This window comes from Rhinatrema bivittatum, chromosome 14 (genome assembly GCF_901001135.1).
Source record: "Rhinatrema bivittatum chromosome 14, aRhiBiv1.1, whole genome shotgun sequence".
NCBI lineage: Eukaryota > Metazoa > Chordata > Amphibia > Gymnophiona > Rhinatrematidae > Rhinatrema > Rhinatrema bivittatum.
Window position 1 is genome coordinate 6,017,210 of NC_042628.1, and position 18,055 is coordinate 6,035,264.

At 39.6% G+C, this 18,055-nt stretch overlaps 1 protein-coding gene across 12 annotated transcripts in view; it reads right to left on the reverse strand.

The window, feature by feature from the left end:
• The window catches only part of EPN2 (epsin 2), a 79,359-nt gene that overhangs the window by 42,605 nt on the left and 18,699 nt on the right, over positions 1-18,055 (reverse strand). For 7 of the 12 annotated variants that reach the window (XM_029576367.1, XM_029576364.1, XM_029576366.1 and 4 more), the window contains exons 2-4: positions 12,403-12,556; positions 11,837-11,938; positions 8,222-8,398 (exon numbers count right to left, since the gene is read on the reverse strand). The exons of 1 other annotated variant lie outside the window; for it this stretch is intronic. The gene's annotated coding sequence lies outside the window, so the exon portion shown is untranslated. Of the gene's footprint in view, positions 1-8,221; positions 8,399-11,618; positions 11,704-11,836; positions 11,939-12,402; positions 12,557-18,055 lie in introns of all 12 variants that reach the window. 4 more of the 12 variants (XM_029576359.1, XM_029576357.1, XM_029576360.1 and 1 more) reach the window with 4 other exon arrangements.

Consider the following 18,055-nt stretch of genomic DNA (forward strand, 5'->3'; position numbering starts at 1 on the left):
GGGATAAACCAGTTAGGGAGCAGCTCTTCTTCAAAAACCAAAGAGAATGCAAAACATTAGGCTCCTGCAATGTTTAAGCACTTCCTGGCCACCCTGCCTCCACCCTTCACGTACATTTCTATAGCCCTGCTCCTCGTGGGGAAGGACCATTTTCAGGTTCAAACTCACTAGCAAGCCAAATACCGCTGTGCTCTATACATACACTGAACATTTTTTGAGATTTTTATCTTATATGTAAATAAAACCACTTAGTTTATAAGTCATTTCTTTCATGTCTTGAAAATGAATGTGAAATGTAGTCCCCCCGATGGAACACAACATTAGCTCCATGTAACCAAGCACCAACTTCTTCTCACTATCTTGTGAGGGGTTTTTTTTTTTACCTAATATGACACCCCTTTACCCATCTCAGGGCTGGTACAAGGGTATGAAGTGCCCTCGGCAAAGCTTACAGCCTTGCATGACTCCTTCCCTCACACACAATTAAAATTATGCAGTTATAACTGATTTTACATGGAAAAAGACATTCAAAGTTCAGTCTTATTTTTAAGTCTTCCAAAATATATTTACCTGCACTGCTACGCTGCCAAACAAAATTATGTAAAAGGTATTTGGAACCCATATGGTATTAGGTCTATTATAACGTGTTTGGTGTGGGCTTGGCTAAGCCATGCATAAACTGAATTACAATTACAGTATAATAAACCTCCCAAAAGAAAACACTACCAGCACTCAAAACGTAAAAATCCTAAGAAAATATTACATCAGGCCCTAAAACAATACACCTCCTATTAGGGAACAGAACAAGGCAGGCTGCTATAGATCCCTACATAGAAAGTATACACTAGCAGAACACCACAGCTAGGTCTCCCATGCAACGCAGACAGATCCTCACCAAATAGAGACCATACAGTATAAAGAAAAATGTGCAGTTGGAAGCCACAAGCTATCACCATTCCTCACAAAACAATAAGGTCAAGAAATATAAAACATCTTAATAGTTTAACACACATTTCAATATGATTCATAAATATTTCAAAAGAGCTGCTGAAAAGAACATCCAATAATTAGCTCATTAAAAAAATTTTATTTACCAAATATCAAAATATTTTAAGATAGTACACATATCAAATAAGGTTCAATCATTCAAACAAATAGAGGTAAAAAAAAAAAAGCTTCCAGGACGCAATACCTGGGAACTTTTGATTTCCTGTCATCTTAGATAGTCATGGATTAGTGGGGGGGGAAGAAGAAAGGTTCACACTTTATCCTCTCTTACACACACATTTACACTCTCTCACAAACTCTCACATATGCACACTCCCTCTTAGACGCACACCACACATACAGGTTCTCACTCACACACAAACACTGACTCTCTTTCTAACACACACAGGCTCTTACTCTCAAATATTCTTCTGGCCTCTGCTTCAGCACACCTATGTCCCCCTTGGGACTCTTGTTTTGTTGCAGATGGGAGAGGAGGTGCACCAGTGGTCTTTACTTATTGCCCTGGGGGAAGGAGAAGTACTGGTGGCCCCACTGAGAGGAGAGGTGCCGTGGGTGGGAGGTGAGTTGGCAATGCCAGCGGCTGCTTTACTTGTTTTGCCCCAGGTTGGAGCTAAGAGGCGTGTGCCAGTGGCCCCGCTGATCCTTTTCAGGTTCACACCCAGGCAGGTGGAAAGGTGCTGGTGGCTCCACTTTGTGTTGTATTGTGGCCAGGAGGAGAGTGCCACAGGCAGTATGAGAGTCAACGGTGCCGGCAGCTGCTTTCATTGTTTTGCCGTGGGCAGGAGCCAGGAGGGGTTGTGCCAGCGGCCCCACAGGGCCTTTTAATGTAGGTCCATGGGCGGAAGGGGTAAGTGCTGGAGGCTCTGCTGAACCTTTTCTATTGGGCTGCAGGTGGGAGGGAAGTTGCCGGCAGCTGAGATTGTAACAGGGAGAAGGGTTTTGCGTACATGAATAAGCAACTTTCTAGAGGTTATATAGCACCATAGTTAGCTGTGGGAGTTAAAACACAGCTCTTTCAGGCTGGTTGAGGAGATGCAGATACTGAAAGCTGTAATATTGCATCATAACTGAAGTCAACATTGGAACAAAATAGGGGCTTTAGTTAAACAAAGGCCAAAAAAGTTAAAGGTTTGTTACTATGACTAAGACACTGCATACAGGGCCTTTTAATGGAATTCTGAAGCACCTATCTTCAGTAGTTGCATGACTTCTCAAAATTTGCACTGTTAACCCAATGCCTGAAACTAGCAAGACATTGAGGCATATTTAACCAGTCAATACAGGATTTACAAGGAAATGGTAATTCAAGCATACAAATGAGCAATAAATGCTCACCCACAATCAACTAAAAGCAATTACTGCTGGAGTTGCACTGCCTAATTCTATGCAAAAATTAGGACAGTAATTTATTTATTTATTTATTTAAAAATGTTTATATACGGCTTTTACAATTCAAAAGAATTAATCAAAACGGTTTACAACCAAACATACACAATAAATGAACTTGACAAAATAAAAACAAAAATAAAACAATTAAAAGCTAACATAGTGCAGTATATATTCATATCCAGCTATTTTTTTCAAAGGATATTAGCAGAAAGTAAATATTATATGGTGTGAATGTTTCTGAAAGAAGAGAGAACAGTTGAAGTGAATAAGTATTGAGTTTATGAAATAGTTAAGGTGTATGCTTTCTGAAATAAGTATGTTTTCAATAGTTTTTTGAACTGTTGTATTGATGAAGTGAGACGAATGTGATCTGGAAGTGAATTCCATAAAACAGGACCTGCCACTGAGAATGCTCTTTTTCTGGTAAGTTCAAGTTTTGCTGATTTAACAGTAGGGATATCTAATAAGTTTTTTGAGAGAGATCTGAGATGTCTGGCAGGTTTATATATGCGAAGATTAGTACATAACCAAGTAGAAGAAGTATTGTAGATGAGAGAATGGATAATTGATAAGACTTTAAATTGAATTCGGTATTTAATTGGTAATCAATGAAGTGAAAGTAGAACTGGTGTAATATGGGTACGGCGTGAAATACCTACTAGCACCCGAGCAGCGGAGTTTTGTATCATTTGTAATGGATACAGAACTGAATCAGGTAAACCTAAAAGTAAGGCGTTACAATAATCCATACCTGAAAAGATTAACGATTGCAATACTGTACGATAATCTTTTAAGAAAAGAAAAGGCCGAATTCTTTTCAATAAATGTAATTTATAGAAAGATTTTTTTGTAATGAGGCAGCAGCTGAAAGGGAAATGAAAAAAAAAAAACTTTCCCTTGACCATTAAAAAAATAGAGAAAGTTAAAAACAAAGCTCCAGTTCAGCAGTTAAGTGAAGTGAGAGAAAATGCTGGGCTGTGTGCCGAAACTGCTCATCTACCCGTTATCCAAAAGGCAATCAGGGTGCAGCCATAGTTAATGGCATGACCTCTGATAAAAATGAGAAGGCAATGTTTGTATGTCTTGCATTTCTTTCCACTTTTCAGTACAAATGTAGACATTGAATTCTGGGATCATGACACTTCGACATCTGATATTTGTTTATGTCTGGTGCAACAGCAGAAATACAAGCTTACTCTACAGATACAGCAGCATCTGAAAAGGAACTTCTTTAGGACAGGATAATTTTGCTCTCCAATTTAAATATCTTTAGTAAACAAATAATCGCCAAACTGTCAATATCCCCTTCAACAGAAAGACTTCTAGAGAAAATATAGGGAAACTGTTACGACCTGCCTTGAGTATTTCTAACTTCTTGCACGGTTCTTCCCGGCGGGTATTCTAGCTTAGTGAGTGACTTCCTAACACAAAAGAAATTGGTTTACGTTTAACAGCTAATGGTTATAAAATTCCAAAAGAGCTTTACTTCCTAAATGAGAAACTGTACTCCTTAAACAGCAGAAGTATCTCACTGGGAGACTGTGTTATAAAAACACAGACTTGGAGTCAAAAACATGTGGGCAAGACCCAGTCACTGAACTGAAGTTCAACATGCACAGCATTCTCCAAATTCCTACCATGCCACCCTACTATACCACAGGTTTCACTTAAACATTTCTGAATGCAGGAGGGGCTCCCAGCCAAAAAGTGCTTCTGCTTTAAACAAATCTCGTTCAAACATTGCCTGCCCTACATTACTGACTGAAAAGTAGCTCTCAGCTTCCAAATTTTAAATGACACTTTGGATACTTGGTGCCTCGGCCTGGTTCACACAGATGGTGGCTGTAAGAGGTTAAACCATTTTCAAATATAAGACCAGGATGAATTTAATAAAAGCAAATGGCTTAGAAAATCCTGCAGGCAAACTTTATGGCTAGCGACTGTCACTGCAAACAAGATTAACTTGTACTCAACCTGCTGCTTTTACTTGATGTGCTCCGGAAAGCCCAAATTGCTGCACATTTATTAATATTTGATAATCCGCTTTCCAGCAAACGAAAATACATTATATTCAGAAACCCAATCTAAATCAGACAAGATCTTCAGCATACGTCAATCCAGCTAAAAGCCAACCACCATTCCATCCTCCAATCCCACCTTTCTCATAAATAAAATCTATTGATCAAGCCATAGTTTCATACACCTGACTGACATCGCTGGCTCAGTGATATTTAGCAGATGCTTGCTCTAAGATCCAGGCCTTCAAATGTTTTGGTTTTTTTTAATGTCATGCAATTACCCCCCTCTGGAAGGTCCTGGGGCACCAAATCCCATAATATATTTGCATCTACAATTAAGAGGCCTTTTAGCATTCTCATTTGAATCTTTAATTTCTTCTTTTCCCCCCTGCATTTTTGGTATTTTCTTCCCCCTTGCCCTGTTTCTCTTCCCTCCTAAGATTTTTCCTTTTCTCAACTTTTCCTCATAGGACTGTAAGAAACACCGTGCTGTGTGGGTCCACTGTTCCAACGACCCCAGCATCCCTTCTCCAATAATGGCTAGCCCAGGTCGTTAAGATGTATCTGACAAATCCCCACTATGAAGGTTCACTTCATGCTGCTTTCCTTCCACAAGAGTTAAGAGGTGGAAAACCCAAAGGTCTATCTGGCTAATTGTGTATAGACCTGACCCCCAATCTATGCTTTCTCTCCTCCCATCACCTTGTTCTACTCTCCCCCTCCCCATGTGAATCTGCTTCCTCTCTTCTTTTTCCTGTCTGCTCAGTGTCCCTAACCTGCAGTGTAGCCTTATTTTCTTCTCCAGCTCACCCCACAAGCCGCTTACCAGTTGCTGCACTCAGCCTCCCGTGGCCCCAGCAAGTCCCGTGGTTTTACCTAAGCCAAACTGTACTAGCTACAGCTGGACAGGGTCAGGCAGGAAAGACCGCCAGCAGTAGTGGTGAAAACACAGGGCAGGAGAGTGACAGCAGCAGGGAGGATGTGTTTGGAAGAGTGGTAGAAACTGGACGGGTTGGTGGTGGAACACTGTCACTCATGATAGTGGGATCAGTCATGTGACCATCTGAAGAAATTAGGAAAAGGCATAAGAGTTGTCAAGGTAAGTGTAAAACATTGATAAAGCAGGCTAAGAGAATTTGAAATGAAGTTGGCCATAGAGGCAAAAACTCATAATAAAAACTTTTAGAAATATACCAGAAGCAAGAAACCTGTGAGGGAGTTGGCTGGACCGTTAGATGACAGAGTGGTTAAAGGGGCTGTTAGGGAAGATAAAGCCATTGCAGAAAGAATAAATTAATTCTTTGCTTCTTTGTTTACTATTGAGGATGTTGGGAAGATGCCAGTTCCAGAGATGGCTTTCAAGGGTGATGATTCAGATGAACTGAACCAAATCACTGTTAACCTGGAAGATGTAGTAGGCCAGATAGACAAGCTAAAGAGTAGCAAATCACCTGGACCGGATGGTATACACCCCAGGGTTCTGAAGTAATTCAAAAATGAAATTTCAGATCTATTAGTTAAAATTTGTAACCTATCATTAAAATCATCCATTGTACCTGAAGACTGTAAGGTGGATAACGTAACCCCGATATTTAAAAAGGCCTCCAAGGGTGATCCGGGAAACTATAGACAGTAAGCCTGACTTCAGTGCCGGGAAAATAGTGGAAACTATTCTAAAGATCAAAATCACAGAGCATATAGAAAAACATGGTTTAATGGAACACAGCCAGCATGGATTTACCCAAGGGAAGTCTTGCCTCACAAATCTGCTTGATTTTTTTGAAGGGGTTAATAAACATGTGGATAAAGGTGAACTGGTAAATGTAGTTTATTTGGATTTTCAGAATACATTTGACAAAGTCCCTCATAAAACACAGGAAAGAGTAGGATTAAATGGTCAGTTTTCTCAGTGGAAAAGGGTAAACAGCAGAATGCCTCAGGGATCTGTACTTGGACCGTTCATTTATAAATATATTGAAAAGCATCTGGAAAGGAATAGGGTAAGTGAGGTAATCAAATTTGGGGATGATACAAAATTATTCAGAGTAGTTAAATCACAAGCAGATTGTGATAAATTACAGGACCACCTTGCAAGACTGGAAGATTGGGCATCCAAGTGGCAGATGAAATTTAATGTGGATAAGTGCAAGGTGATGCATATTGGGAAAAATAACCCTTGCTGTAGTTACACGATGTTAGGTTCCATATTAGAAGCTACAACCCAAGAAAGAGATCTAGGTGTCATAGTGGATAACACATTGAAATCGTCAGCTCAGTTTGCTACAGCAGTCAAAAAAGCAAACAATGTTAGGAATTATTAGGAAGGGAATGGTGAATAAAACGGAAAATGTCATAATGCCTCTGTATCGCTCCATGGTGAGACCGCACCTTGAATACTGTGTACAATTCTGGTCGCCGCATCTCAAAAAAGATATAATTGCGATGGAGAAGGTACAGAGAAGAGCAACCAAAATGATAAAGGGGATGGAACGGCTCCCCTATGAGGAAAGGCTGAAGAGGTTAGGGCTGTTCAGCTTGGAGAAGAGACGGCTGAGGGGGGATATGATATTTATTTTTAATTTTTATATACCGAAATTCCTGTATGAGATACAAATCAATCCGGTTTACACAGAACGGATAATCGGCCAGGGTTTACAAACTGTCCACGGCTTTACAAGAAACAGTTAGAAAGTGAGTCTACAAAGACTTTACATATAACGATTAAAACAGTTGGTATTAGAATAAAACTTTAACAATTGAACAGGAAATTGCTCGGGACCTTAAGTGCAGGTCTGAGGTTTTACACCCTTTAAATAATAACTCGCCACTGATTTAAATTGAGAACAATTGAACAAGGTTGTGGACAGGGAGCAAAAGGAGAGAATAAATGTGATGCAATAAGGGAACGATTACACACAAGGAAGTTCAACTTTGTGGGGAATGGATAAATGATAGAGGTCTTTAAGATCATGAGAGGTCTAGAACAGGTAAATGTGAATCTGTTATTTACTCTTTCTGATAATAGAAAGACTAGGGAGCACTCCTTGAAGTTAGCATGGGGCACATTTAAAACTAATCGGAGAAAGTTCTTTCATTCAATGCACAACTGAACTCTGGAATTTGTTGCCAGAGGATGTGCTTGGTGCAGTTAGTATAGCTGTGTTTAAGAAAGGATTGGATAAGTTCTTGGAGGAGAAGTCCATTTCCTGCTATTAATTAAGTTGACTTAGATAATAATCACTGCTATTACTAGCAACGATAACATGGAATAGACTTAGTTTTTGGGTAATTGCCAGGTACTTGTAGCCTGGATTGGCCACTGTTGGAAACAGGATGCTGGGCTTGATGGACCTCAGTCTGACCCAGTATGGCATGTTCTCTCCGCCCATCCACTTAACACGTCAATGCTGACTGCGGACATGTCTGATAGATGGGCTCACAGCTGTCATCGAAAACAAGACTACTGCAACACTTCCTGTTCTTTTATTTTAGTAAAAAAAAAAAAGTTCCAAACCGGCCACTTCTGATTGAATTTATACTGCAATGCTGCATAAGCAGTCTGAGAAAAAGAAAAGGAAACTTTAAATTCATGAAAAAAAAAAGTTTGGAAGCTTAAGAGCCTTCTGGTATTTCTGGATAGACTCGAAGGGGGAGATAATAGCAAGCCATATGTATTTTAATTGTGGGCTCTGTTTTAGTTTGTATTTTATTCTATATTTTGATTTTAAATATTGTAATTCACCTAGCACGTCATAGGCAAAAAATATTTAATAAATAAATAAATACAGGGGCATCTGCCTTACCTGCTGAGCATCTTCAGGCCTGACAAAGTGAAGTTCGCTCCCCTTGAGGTTATTGGAGAAGTAAATTCTTTGGAAATCCTTCCAAAATGGAATAAATACCTAGCAAACGAATAATAGTCTTCATCACTGCTTCTGCTCTATGAAGATTCGGGAACCTTTACATTTCATGAAAGAAGACTTCAAAAAAAAAAAAAAAACCCACATTAAATCAAACTCTTGATTCCAATGGATTCCCAAAAGCAACCATATACCCAGTGCATTAAAAAATAAAGTAGCAGCAGCACTTACAGTATAACTGTTACATGGATAATCAATGCAGATACAAACATTTATTATCCCCTATGAAGCTAGTTCAGATTTAAAGCTGCAAGCAGAATGAACTGGACCAGCCTAAAAATGCTCGCAATTCACTATTTCTTTGAAGACAACTAAGTTTTCTTCTATGAGCAGCTTTTAAAACATGAACAGATTTGGAAGAAAAAGGCTTGTGGCTGGAATTAACAGCTAAGGGTAAATACTATGCGGCAGTTAAAGCCAGACATTACTCTTTTTTTTTAATTTTATTTTTATTATTTTTATATTCCAACATTCGATCTGAGATATCACATCGGTTTACATTCAGGTACTGTAGGTATTTCTCTATCCCCAGAGGGCTTACAATCTAAGTTTTGTACCTGTCCTTTGGTTGGAAATTGCTTATTTAACAGCACCGAGTGCAATTTGAAATATGATGGACAAAATCAGTTTCCACTATGCAGTGACTTTGCTACCTCGAGCTCTGAGGCAGGGCTCGTGTCTTACATATCACGTGCACCAAGAAAAAGAGTCACTGTGGTATCAGTCTTGGAAGTCTGGTCCACAGGCCTCGTTCCCCTGCTGCTCCCTTACCACATCCCACCTCTAAATTACTCATTATTCATTCACACAAGCCTCCACTCTTCCCCCACCATCATATTCTACCTCAAAATACTCAGCTTCATAGGAATCCCAAGACACTGGCCTTTAACTGCTTTAACAGTTCATACCGTCTAACCTTGGTGGGTCTGCAGCCTGCATAGTAGTCAATGGTAAGAACTTAGTAATATATTTAAGAACATCGTTCTTCCCATGTTTCACATCATGTTAACGAAGATCAAAACCAAAAAATAATCAAAAAACAGAGCTATTAAGTCAAGTCTCGTCAGCTCCCACTCTTCATGGCTAGATGGGCAGTAATTTGGGAACAAAAATTTGCTACTTTGCTTCTGAACATGTGCAGACTAAGGGTGGAGAAGTAGATTTATAGAAAGGCACTACCTACATTGAAAGAGACAACCAGGACTGATAGAAAATCTGAAAAATTATAAACATTTATTTAAAATCTCAGACGCAAAGATAAGCAGAATTGCTGAGCCGTTTCCTGTTTAGCGGCTGAGTTTGCTACTTCAATTTGCATACCAAGATTATGTCTGCCACTACAGTATGGCACTAGTGGCCTAAAACCATCAAATTTTCCATAACAAATTTAAACCTGCAAACAAATAGAAGAAATGCAAAGAACAAACAGGCAGCAATATTTAAACTCCTCTTACTAACGCTACCACCAGAGAGTAGAGTGGCAGGCTGTGAACCAGGGAAGCCAGGGTTCAAATCCCACTACTGCTTCCTTGTGACTGTGGGCAATTCACTCCATCCTCCTTTGAGTCAGGTACAAAACTCAGATTATAAGCCCTCTGGGATAGGGAAATACCTACAGTATCTGAGTGCAATACACTCTGAAGTGACTGAAATGTGGAATATATATCAAATAAATATAAAGTAGCCAAAATCAGGCGTACTTCCACATTACACAGGGCAGTAAAGGGTTCAATGTACTTTTGGCAAAGTTTTCTTATATTTTGTGATGGCCACAGACCAACTTGAACAACATAAACTTCCAGGACTATGACCGGCCTGCACACAAAACCTGAAGTTATTGTACCAGGCTAACAGTGGTTCTGCTCCACGGCTCAGGAGATGCTGCATTCACAGCTTTTGTTTGGTTGGGGGGGGCCAAGAAATCATAGCCATCATGTAAGAGAGTGACCACTACCGGACCGGTGCTGAAAGAGCTGCACTGGATTCCCGTATACTAGAGAACCCTGTACAAAATTGCTTGTTTAGGGCAGAGAATGAGAAGCTCAGAGGCTCTCCCAGGGATGAACTCTACGCTGCATCTTCACAATGCCTCCAGATTTCTCAGATCCTCTCTAAGAGGCCTGTTTCACATCCCATCTACCTGCTCTGCTAGGCAGAGAGCATTCTCTACTGCAACACCCGAGCTATGGAATTCCCTACCAGAATCACTGCAGCTATGCACTTGCATCGAATCTTTTTTTTTTTTTTTTTTTTTTTAAGATGTTAAAAACGCATTTTTATTTTAACCTGGATTTTTTTCTGATGTTTGAGCGGACTGAGCTATACACTGCTGTCATTTTACTGTTTTACATACTGTTGCGTTTTATCTTGTTTCATTGTATCTTGATTTTATTGTATTTGCGTCAACATTAAAACAGAAAACAAAATTATCATACTTGTATCTGCCTAGAGCTGTAGTAATTTCTAACAAACACAAGGAGAAGAGCGCACATCTCCCCAATCCTTAAAGATTTACACTGGCTGCCAATCCATTTCAGAATACTATATAAGTCAATCACCATAATTTACAAAGCTATCCAACAAATCGCTCCTCTCAACCTACAAATCCCTTTCATAAAGCATACATCCTCCAGACCCATAAGAGAGTACTACAAAGATTCTCTTCAGGTACCTCATTCCAAAACTTCCCTCCACATTACTTACAGAGACAGGGCTCTCTCCACAGCAGGACCCACTCTCTGGAACTCCATCCCAACGGAGCTAAGACAGGAACCCTGCTTCCCGACATTCAGGAAAAGACTCAAAAAACGTGGCTTTTCAAACAAGCCTTCCCAGACTCAGATTAAACCCAATATTTTCCGACAAACCACCTCCAAGCAACAACTTTCATTTTACAACAAATTTTGCAACCAACCTTAAGCATTACCAACATCCAGAATTTCATTACTTCTGATCTCTTCCATCTTGTTAAAAACTACATCTATGTGAACTGAACAATTCATTGTAAATCACCCACTTCCCTTCTTGGAAATTCTACCATTTTACGGGTTAATATACTATGTTAAAGTTACTATCTTCTCTCCTTCTAGCTCCTAGTTGTACGCCTCCTTGTTTTATTGTAACTGCATCTACTGTATGTTTAGTACATATTATCTCGTTCTCTGTTCCGGTTATCACCCCACTGTTTATTGTAAACCGGCTTGATGTGATTTTTTTCACGAATGCCGGTATAGAAAAAATCTAAATAAATAAAATAAATAATTAGGCAGAATGTAAGCACCTTAAATAAAATGGCTGGATTCGAGGCCCATCATTGCTGGGTTCCAGAAGAGCCCTGGTGCACGGCGTCTGGCTGAGGAATGCCGCTGCGCAATCAATAGATTAAAGTGAGCTTTGCAGGGGGGAGGAGATCCCAGCACCGACTCCAACTGTGCTGGAAGATCAAAGGAGCAGGAGGAAGCTACAAGATCAAAAACAAAAGAAAAAAAAAATACTTACCATTCAAAGAACTCTGTAATTTAAGCAGCCCTGCTTATTTCTCCAGGTTGTACTCCTATATGAAGAGTGGGTGGAGATTTGGGTTTCATAATGCAAGACTCCCTGTGGGCAGACAAATGCACCAATGACTGCTTACATTCTTCTTTTGGACTTACCGAGTTACTCTTAATGGAGCTACAAATCTTAAGTTTTATAAGAAGATTTTTAAAAACCTTATCGTACATCTAGATGGTCAGACAAAGATAGACAAATATCAGGGGTGCTTTTCAGACATGCTAGAAAGCACTAAAAAAAAAATAAAAATTAGTAGATGGCAACCAAAGCTTTGGTACATTCTACTAGTGTTCTTGGTTTATTATGTCACCCTTCCTCCTGAAGGCCCAGCTAGTCACTGTTTCCTATTATTCTGCCTAGTCTTCAGATTAACATTACAGCCCTAGGAAACCACACGTTTTTAGTTCTGAACGTATGGAAAACCCCTCAAAACTAAAATTAAATAAAGATGTTCTGCATCACCTGATTTATCTGAAATCTATATATATATATATATTTATAGAGTTTCTAACCTTGTATCTCTTCTCTACATGGAGATCCTGTTTTCTGAAGGATGAAATGGTTATGGTGCCTGTTCCCTTAGACGAGACTGCCCAGAGGTCCAGCTCTTTCCTGCAGATATGCCATGTTTCACTTTAAGCAATTCAACTGCTTTCTTTTCTACAGCTGAGAAAAGATAAATATAGAATAGCTTAATGAAACATCTGCTTTTAATTATATGCTCAGATGTAAGTAAACAAACGGATTAAGACATTTTACTACAGCGTACAAAACATTCATTTCATTATTACCATGGACCCTCAAAGACTTTGCTTTCCTGCTGTTCAAGATTAATACCATAAACATTTTGTGGACTCCTAATTTAATGTCTAAAACATGCACAGGAAATCCCTCTCTTGCATGTCACTAATGGTACAGTTTATCCAGGTGGCCAGCAGAAAAGTTAAGCAATACAGCACTTTACAATGCTGGCCATTCAGTCCAAGAGAGGAGGAGGTTAGATCACACATGAAATGCATGCTGCAGTCTCCGGCTAGCTCCCAGCTGTGTACGTCCTAAAAAGCACCTCAAGGTATGCTGAGGAGAGGCCTATGAGCACAACAGATGGACTGCAGGTCAGAAGAGAATTGTACAGAGAAAAGAAATGCAACCTGGAGCTCAGAGGTCAAAGGCCTCACCACCCAAACACATACACACAGGTGCAAGTGTTAGGGGAAATACTTTAAAGAAAGAATCAGGAAATATTTAAGAGTTAGCTTTAAAGAAGTATGCGGCTGGGAAGAGAGCATTCTTCTCGTGTCTTGATAAACTGGAACTTAAATAAAGGACATACAACATCCTAGCTGTCTGAGCTGTTTACAAGTTGTCTCGTTCACTTAAAAAAAAAAGTTCAAAATGTATGAATATTCATGCTTGTTAAGCAATATAAAATGTCTAGATATGAAAATAAAACCGCACACAGAGCGCCACATCCCATACCCATATTAGAATATTGTCTGATTGAACAATCTGTCTACTTACTACAGAACTTATTCCAGTACAAAATTTCTCTATCGGCGTCTGTATTAAATAGAACTGATACGGCCTGTCAACGGCATCCTATTTATAGGAAAGACAGTGAACGCTACCAAGTATTTCAAAATCAATAGCTTCCCTGTTTTTCCAGTTTTGCAATATAACTAGCCACCACTGACAGCATGCAATAATTTGCTTGAGATAAACTTATTATTTTGGAGCATATGCTGTCTATGACAGGTTTTGCTGAATGTTTAAAACCATACAAATTGTCTCCCATTCTCTTTGCCAATCAACCTACAATTGGAGGACAGAAATATAACAAGAGAATGTACCTTATTCAAGCTTTTTTTTTTTTAAACTCTGCTTAGAAACTTTAGCCACTTTTGAAGGCATTCAGATGAGCCTACGTGCCACAAAATACACATGAAATGAACATTTTTGGCTGCACTCCACTTGTGTCAACATGTCAGTAGGGATGAGCACTATTAGCACATACTCCAGCGGCAGCACGAGTTAAGATCCATCACAACTCTAAATTTGTATGTTGCGCCTCCTTTTCATGTTATTCTAAGATTGCTGTTCTTTTCCATACTTTTGTTTTCAAAATAAAATGAAAATCGTTTCTTTCCATTTTAGTGCATGTTAAAAGGTTTTCATGCACGTTAGTGTGCACTTAAAAAAAAAATCCCTGCACACCCCTAGTTAGTATGCGATCTCCTACTTCAACTATGAAATGAAAAGGCATGCATGTTTTATTTAAACATGGGAGTGCTTTTAAGTTCCCTTTCCTATAGTGCTCCGACAGTCCTGCTCTTCCGACCGTGTAATCTTGCAAGGACCTCCCATTACCGGTGCAGCCACGCCCCCAATTTACTGAGATCCATAACGGGAGGAGATTTCAAAACCATTAAAACAAGCTCTCCTCAGCATCAAAATAATAGTTAGACCATGACAGCGGCTGGCCCCAGTCACTCGGCGGCGATGCGAGCGCTGAAGATGCCAGGCTCTAATCCTCTGCAGCGTCTTCCACATCTCGCGTCACCTGGGGATGCGGCGGCAGCAGTGATCACAGTCCCCAGGCAGGCAGGCAGGGGCGAGGTGGTGCCTACTGGCCCAATTCAGGACTCCATAAGCAGCATCGTTGCACACACACACACACACACACACACACCCCCAGTGACCTGACTAGGTACATTTGGTGTGCGTGAGGAGGGGGAGACAAAACTAGTTTTAAGATAGAAGAAATGCCCCAGATAGTTGAGAATAAAGATTGAGCTGGGGTCCAAGAGACAGAAACCACAAGGTCAAAAACAGAAAAAAAAAAAAAGCCACACAGATTAGAAATCAATTCAAAAAACTCTTCTGGCCACTTTATCAGACATTCACTACAGCTAAAGATGTAAATAATTTCCTTTGATTTATTCTAAGTCAAAATGATAAAATGGTTTCTTCGTGATATTGTTAATCTTCACTGCCTACATTTTTTTTTTCAAACCAGACATGTAGCTTTAACATCGTTGATCACCCAAGCAAAGAAGTACAAATAAAGACCACCTGACCATGCTTAATGCTGATTCAGGAAATATTAACATTTAATATACGCAGTAAAGCTTTTTCTCCACCGTTATGTCTGAGTTTTATGACAGACTTCCTCTCATGATTCATTACCGCCAGGAAGCTAGAATCAAGGGAATCTGATTAAGTTTATTATGTTTTACCTTCCGTTTGGCAGCACTGATATATCACTACTTGGCCCAGCTAATGCTCAAAACAGTCTCATCTCACTGAAACCTTTCCAAAGTGAAGCAACAGGCCCTTCCTAAAATAACCCAGAAGAGCACACCCCGTACTGCTATTCTACAGTAAGGTTTTTACTAGCTTTAGTGCAAGCGTACGTCTTCAGAAGACTAGGTGCATCCTTTCATCATCGATAGTTAGGTTTTTAGCGCCAACAATAAAATTTGTGTTTGAACTTCCAGTACCAAGTATCAGCAAATTCAGATACAAAAGATGCTCTTGGGGCCAAAAGCAAGCACTCGTCTTAACTACAGTAATTAAGCCCAGAACATACATTTATTCCCATTGCTGTCTTCATGCTTCAAGCTGACTTGTGTAAGCTTTAAGTTAACCTTTATGTACCACACATGGATTGTAGGTGGTTTGTTCCCTTCCTGTTTTGCAGAACTGTCCACTTCAGTAGAGGTGCATCTTACTTTTTGCTAATCCAGTTATTTGACACAGAGTGAGACTGGCATCAACCAAACAGATGTGAAATGCTATCTGGGCAGCCACAACCTCCCCAGCACCTTGAGTAGCCCAAAAGATCACCTGCAAGTAATTCAGCCGAGAAAAGCTACAACCTCTGAGGTAGCAGGTGTTATCTATGACAAAAGAAACCAAACCACACAATAGGAAAAATATTACTATTTAGAATTCTATTCTTTTCTACTTTTGATGCGAGTCACCCTGGAACAAATTAATGCGATAAACATAGAAATTTAAAAAAAAAATTTCCAACTTTCAGAAAATTATTTCAGCAACAAGGGGAGAACATTTTTTTTTTTTTTTTTTTTTTTTTTTTTTTTTTTAATACTCCACACACTGAAATCCTCCTTCTAGCCATATATGCCTTGAGAGAATAGAGAGGCAGAAAAGGGATTTAAACACAGCATGAGGGGCTATATGAATAGCAGCTTGTTACTGGAATCCAGAAACATTTGCAAATTATTCTAAAAATCAACAATTATTAACCACCACAAGCTATTTCAGCTTCCAAGTATGGGAGCCAGGAGGAGGGAAAGATTCCTGCAAGCCCATCCTACTGTTTCAATAACAGTATTATACAGACACCAAATTTATCTAATGCCAGCAGTGTGGAACCTCGTCATAACACAACATTTAGGGAAAGCCACAGAATAAAATGGAGTTAATGTTTAAGGTAAATTGAACGTGGCTCCTCCAAGTCTTGCTTTGTTGAGTGACAAAAGATCGGTACCAAGGATCTGGAACAAGCTTTCCCTTATCTAGGGTCTGTGGTGGTCTGCTGAGAATGGCAAATGAGATGCCAATTGTAATTATGCAGTTCCTTCAAACTGAATTCCAGAAGGCCATTAAACTCTCGAGTGGTAACAACTTTAATCATTAATGGCAGGATTAGAACCGGTGACCCACAGGCAGAAAGGTGCTGCTTTACCGTGCTGACACAGTCATCCAGCCTCCCCAGGTGTCAAACTTTGAAAAGGAAAGACTACATCAGTGGCCAATACCAGACCTGGTTTTTAGGATACCCACGAAATAGATTTGTATGCACACCTGAAAACCAGGTCTGTTAACAGCGCTTGAAAACCGGAGCTCCCCACCCCGGACCCGATGTTAGAATTTGTAGACAAATCACCCAAAATATAACCCATACAGAGTGATTAAATAAATGTATACGGCATGGAAGGGGAACACTCAGATTTAGGCTTCCGGCATAGTGGTTTTCAACTGGTAAGCCTCAGTCTCATCACCCCTTATTTTCCACACTCAAAGCAAACCAATTTTTTAAACTTTTTTTTGTATATATGCTTTTTTTTTTTTTTTTTTTTTAATTATTTTCTGCTGTGGAATGATTTTTTTTTTGTATTTAAAAATGTATTTAAAATTATTTTTAGCCCACATCCTCCAGTGTACCGGATGGGTTACGTCACTAGCGTAAAAGCAAGCAATCGCATACATGATCTGCATAAAAAACAAACAAACAAACAAACAAACATGGGCCGCGTTTCAAGGTTCAACTTCAAGGGGATAGATGGGGAAGGTATATTATATCCCCCCTGAGAAAAGTTGAACCTCGAAATGTCAAACGAGTAGGGTATCATCACATATTATTAGCAGCACTTGTATTATTTCACCACAGTTTAAAATATTATATGTATTTAACAGTAAAAAAATTGGTTTGCCTTGAATGGGGAAAATAAGGGGTAATGGAAGATGAAACTAAGGCTTACCGGTTGAAAATCTAGAATATGCAGTGGAAACCAAAACTGGCAAATTGAATATTAAATTCAAACAGCAAGAATGATGCACACCTTCAAGTACCTAAAGGAATAAACTCATCTCCCAGAGTGTTATCCACTTATTTTGATTTGAAGGCTAAGCGGCATACCGGGGAACACTCTAGATTTGGCCTGGAGACTGCAGATTTTTTTTCAGGTTTATTTTTTAACACACAAATTCCTGGGCCTCCAGTCAATACCAAAATCTCCAGGTATCATGGCAGAAACTCAGCAATGATGTGTCTTGCTGGGCTCTTTTCTTGTAAACCAGCCACAGAACAAGCAAGCTGAAAGCTAGCCAAGGAACAATGTGAAGGAGCTGCAAGAGGTCCACAGTGCTGTCCTAAAGTCTAGAGACCTGAAGTGCATGACTTCAGCTCAGCCTCCGTTGCACCTGGGAGAGCCTGAACCACCAGAAGCAGCTTCCAAATAAGGAGGAAATATTTACACATCTGACTTTCAATTAGCCATTGTGACATGCTGCTTGGGAAAAGCCCTGATAAATGAAGCACACAGACAGAAAACAGAACTTATTTAAAATACTTATAACCCACATAGCAACAAAAATCTGACCCGGGTCTCTGGGCACAGACAGGAGAAAGCTCCAGGT